Below are 6,000 nucleotides of genomic sequence, written 5' to 3'. Positions count from 1 at the left end.
ACAAGCCTTCTCATTGACTGTTTTATTAGTATTCGTGACGCGGAGCGGAGCAGGCAGTTGAGGCGCTCGTGATCAGATAAATCAGCATTAAGGTTTTCATCAGAGACAGAATTACACAGGTCCTAGCGCCTCAAAGCCGTGTCCTGGAGGAGTTTGAATTACAATTTTAACATTCTTCAAAACTTTGCCAATCGTCCTCCTTTCCTCAGATTTAAATTTAACACCCATTAGTTTAACGCCAATGTTTCATCAATATATTCATCTTCTTTTGCTGACTGGAATGAAGGATGGTGATGATTAAAGCAGGACTAAGTAACTCATGCCCTTACAGGCCATAAGCTCCACTGCAGGTGTCATGTTGCGTTTTCTTTTACTCATTAACTGTCCGTGAAAGTAAATACTATGCTGACAGAAGGGAGAGAGGGATATTGCACATTGTGTCACAACTCAATGACACAATGGAGATAATTTTTTTTCACCCAAACTTGGTTGTAAACACTGCTAAAGTGGTGCTAGCCCACAGTTAGCTTTGCCCGTTAGTCTGTTAGCTTCTTCTTCGTGATTCTATTAGTGTGTATTGCGCCTCCGACCCGGAAGCAGGGAAGTTGCAATAGATAAAGACGGCATCGCGTCATGGAAGGGGGCGTGGTCTCGTTGAGGGGTAAAATAGAATGTTTTGGAAAACACAATTTTTCACTCTTTTTAGCCATTTTCTGGCAAAATATAAACTTATTTATCACATACAATTAAAGTCAAGTCTAAATCGGGTCCATATGGATGTCTATTTACAGCAAATTGTTCAGTAGAAGCAGAAAAATGTCAGTCGTAGCTAGCGCATTCTCTGTTATTTATGTATTTATGGGCTGTTGAACCACTTTGCTCCTCCCCATGTCTTTGCATCTTTATTTAGTAGAAAACTATAATTCAGCATTTGGTAAAATCGTTTTTGAATAATTAAAGTCTTTAGTCTTTATTTTATTTAAAGGAAAACTGCACCACATGCAACAGATGTACAGCACCAGGTTATAGCTAAATGGCTCATTTCCATATGGTTGCTAATGCTATTGCCACTTTACCTCAACACCAAGGTCTTTTCTTCTTCTTCAGATATGTATTCTGAAACATTATATGAATTTCCTCTGACTCTGGAGCGATACAAAGTTTGCATCGTGACAAGCTGTTGGCAATATGACATTCCTTTTGCAGCAGATAAAGGATCAATTTCATTTTCAAAATATAAGCCATTGAGGGGAAGTTTCCACGGACGCGATCTATTCCTTTGCGGGCAGATAAATTCACTCTGAAGTAAGTTTAATAACTACACAGCATTCTATTTTAAAGACACACAAGTACATCGAGGCCATGGGGAGATTGAGTGATGGTGGCTTTGTTTGCTCTTTGTGGATCCCTATTGCTCCCAGCCAGGTAATTGAAAAGTCTTTGTATGCCGTTTAAATGAGCCTATACGATCTAAAAGCAGGGTGGAACAAAAGTCTAACAAAGCCCTTTTCTTGTTCAGCAATGACATTTATAAGTTTGGAATGGATTGATGTAAACTAAGGGTCGCATAGTGTGTCAGCATAGTGTGTAGTGTGCGTGTGATCTGACAGGTTCAATTTAGCAACAGAAAGTGCCTTTTTGTACTGTACTGTTATATAGGTACTTGTCATCAAGGGGTGATACAATTGTTGGCTTAACGGGAAGTAAAGATACTACTAGGAAGAAGTATTAGTTGTAATCTTGGTTTAACCTCTTAATCCCCACCTGAACAGAGCACATTTTCTCTAGTTCAGCATTACCCAAATCTAAAAGCTAAAAAACATGCCAGCAAAGCAACAAAAATGCAACAAAGCGGCGATGAAAAAGCAACAGAAAAGAGACAGAAGGTGATGCAAAAATGAGGCAAAAAGACACAAAAAGACACAAAAGAGCGTCAAAAATGTGGTGAAAACACATGCCTAAAAATTGACATATACGCGATAAAAACAACAAAAAACGGACAAAAAATGCAACATGTGACAAAAAACTGACAAAATTGTGGCCAAAACATCAATGAAAAAAGCGATGAAAAAGCAACAGAATTGAGACGATAACATGACAAAATGCTTCAAAAGTTACGATCACATTTGTTGGTCATAGCTTTCATAGCTTACAGTGGTGCTCTTCAGTCGAGAAGCTTTTAGGTTTGGGCAAAGCCGAACTGGAGAAAACACTATCAGTTCAGGCGGGTAAGAGGTTAGCAATGTAGAATTATAACATTTTCAACCAGGCATAGCTTTGAGATGGAGATGAGTAAATACCAATAAAGTTCTCACTGCCTCTCTCCCTCAATTATTCCGGGAGCTGTTTATGCTGAAGTATGTTGCTTGGCTTGCAAACAGAGAGTCATTATCTTACAGCAATCAGCGCAAACATGATCTCTAATTATCTGGGTATGAGGTCAGGACTAATGGTCGTCTTAAGCATCAATACAAACAGCATCAGAAAGATCCGCCGTCTCCGCGCTACATGTCCTTCGCCGGAGCGCAAAGCTGGCAAATAAGCAAAAAAGGCGAGAGGGGGAGCGCGTTTGACAGAAGCTCAATAATCCAAGGTCGGGGCATTTAACAGACAAAGACAAAAGGCTTATCTAACCACTTTTCGTTTGCCTCCCATCGCCAGTAATGCCAGTCAAAGCCAATGAGTGACAGCGTCCACTTTAAAGATTTATGCTAATCTCGGTGGCTGTGAGGAGCGCGCCAAGTGGGCTGTTGTGAGCTGCCAGGGTTTATAATAGAGAAGATGCGCAAAACTGTTAAGAAAAGGGGGATCTAAAAGGCAAGAGGCTGAGAAATCAGGCATGGGGGAAATGCAAACCACTGTAATATTTTAAGGCTTAAGCATGGATATGCACATATTTTTTTTATAAAATATGTGTAGTATTTGACAAAAAATCTTAAAAAATAATCATGGTTTGATATTAAGACTAGCTGTACAGTAAGTACACATATCCAAAGCCTATAGGTATATCACGTTTTGTTGTATTTTAATCAATGCTTTTTGGGGAGGCTAAACATAAGCAAAAATACCATGACTAAAAAGTATCTGTAGCCATAATATACAGTATTACTAAATGAAAATGCTTGCAATAAAGGTCTGAAATCTGCCCCCACTATTTAGAATATGAGGAATCCAGTGCACAATCTATCCCAACACCATATTCTTAAAATATAGATGTGTGAGAGGACAGGCTAAAAGACAACTTGTACTTCAAATTAGTATGCAATTCATCAATGCAATCCAAGCTTGATTGAGAAAGAATACTTTATTTTAGCTATAGGAACACTTGGGTAAGATTTGATCTAATTTCTAAAACTTTGGAGTCATGTTTGTGTGCGTGTGTTCAACGACATGTATCGATACAACACTCTAGCTATCACTCCGCTGCTTCCAGCCAATGTTTGTGGTGGTTTAGGTTTCTCTTCAAAGCGGATTATCTCCTTCACTTTCATGTGTGATGATGCGTGGCTTTTCACTTTGGAAAAAAGAAAAAAATATATATATTTCTTTGGTGCAGTTTAGCTAACCCCTCTAGCTGGTAGACATTTGTGGGGAGGAGGAGGTGAGACGGATATTCTGATGCTCAGGTGTGACAAATCCCTCTGTGAATCTGCCGCTAAACAGCTGCAGACTGCTAACAGAGCACAGAGCGGTGGGAATGTAGAGGCAGCCAAGTGATACACAGCACCTTGTTGTCCGGCAGCATATAACACCTTTCGAATAGAATGCCACTTTGTTATAGCATGATAATAAAATGGTAATAGCATGGTAACCCCGTCAAAAAAATACACAAACAAAAACAAAATAAAGTTTTAACTTTTTTCATAGTTTGGCTGCGGGTGTGACTTATACATCAAAATATATAATTTGATGTTTCATGTTATTTTCACACTGACAGCCGCTAGCCGCTACTGTGTACCAGAAGGTTTGGAGTGAGCAAGAAACTTGGGACTGGCAAAAAGCAGAGGTTACTCTTACTGCAATGAAGAAAACAAAAAAAGCTAATCACGGGCTAAAAGCTAAATGGCCACATCTAGAGGAATGAGTTCGCAAATGGGTGTTTGAACAACGTGCTGCCGGGAGAGGCTTGTCGACGGTGCAGTTACGCCTCCATGCCCGGGTAGTTGCCAAGGCTTGTGCGACTTATGCTCCGGAGCGACTTATATATGTTTTTTTCTTCTTCATTATGTATTTTTTGGCTGGTGTGACTTACACTCGAGCGACTTATGGTCTGGAAAATACAGTAATTACCATAAATGCCACGGTACAGTATAGCTATGAAATCGGGGAAAATGTAGAATAAGTGCAGGAAAAATGGTGGAAATGGCAACAGAATTTTAAGATAAGATAAGATGATACTTTATTGATCTCATTTTGTGGAATGCTCTAAATTTGCAATAATTGATTAGATTCATGTCACTTCATATTGTACACACCAGTGCACAGTGATACGAGAATAATGTATTCGATGAATAAAGTGATCTGGTTAAACCCTGGCATTTACTAAGCATTCTGTCATCGAGGTCGTGTTAATTACAGAGCTTCATCATGTTCCTAAAGGCTATACATGCACTACTGTGTGTTAATGCGCTGAACAAGGAGATATTTCATGCAAACACATTGTAAATAGGCTGCCTTGAAAAGAAAAGGAGCAGGAATACATTAGTATAGTTTATGCTTAAACAGTATTTTCCACTTCTCATGAATACAATGGCCCATCTGAATGCCCGCGTGTTCCTTTAGTACTCTGGCTTGTATTTGTCACTGCTACAAGATATAAATAGCTGGCGAGCACAAGATTTGCTGGTTCATAGACAGCTCATTAGTATGCGAGGCATGGATGCTAAACCAAGTCAGGATTTCAACAAGGCCCAGTGGAAATGCAGAGAATATTATAACATTATGGCAGGAGTGCAAAGTGGCGGCGTGGTTTTCATCAGTGCCGGGAGCTGTCAGGACAGTGGGCCGCTGCACAGTCCCCTGAGGGAAAACACTGCACTGATCAAATCAGCAGCGCTCGGGCTTGGATTCACCTGTCTACAGCTCAGGCTGGGCAAGACGAGGAGGCAGCTTTTAAAAATACTCTCCTCCATTTATGAGAGCTGCCGTCTCCTCTGGTAAGTTTGATGGCATACATTATACCAGTTTGGATCCCCATCAGCTTTCAGAGTCATTGCTCATGCTTTCCTGCACCCCAAATATTAAAAGCAAAGAATATGAAACAAAATAATGAAAAGTTGCCAAATCCAAGTCCTTGTTGGACACAGTGCTGAAAGCACTCCTGTTTTGTCCATCCTCTCGGTAGGATCCATCAACCTTCTACTCAGCACCAAACAACACGACTCATTGGCTGTTGTCAACACATGTTCCAGGGGGAGGTGTTTCAGTGGGGCTTACAAGCACAAACTACAGCCTCCAACACCCCCAAGCCCCAAGATCCATGTTGCTGTGGACCAAATGGCTACTTCTGAGTCATCTGGTGCTTCTACTATTGTTGGAGAAGCCACAGAGACAGCTTTTGTGTGGAAAATGCTAAACTCAGATTAGCTTTGGCAGTCAAACAAACTAAACAGAGCCTCAGCAGAGAAAGTGGTAATCACAGAGTGGTGTAGAAAGCCTTGTAACAGCAGCACTTAAAAGCAAAAACGCTCCAAAATAAGCCCAGAGGAAATCTTTTGAAGATTATCCGCTCATTGCACAAGTTAAGACATCCAGCCGGATATTGTGAAAGCCATTTTACATTGATTTTGTGCCACAGTACAATGGATATCAGCGGCTCTATTGATTCTGCTGGCACTGTCTTAGCTTTAAAGCTTAATATAACTTATGTTGAAGTTAAGTTTTTGTCATAACCTTTCACTGCACAAAATACTCTTCAGCTGCAGTTTAGATAGTTTTCTGTAAACCAATATGTACAAAATAATCTAATGATGTCATAATATCTGGTGATGTGTAATAGTT

Source organism: Gobius niger (assembly GCF_951799975.1).
Source record: "Gobius niger genome assembly, chromosome: 1".
NCBI classification, from domain to species: Eukaryota; Metazoa; Chordata; class Actinopteri; order Gobiiformes; family Gobiidae; genus Gobius; species Gobius niger.
Note: the sequence above shows the minus strand (reverse complement) of the source record.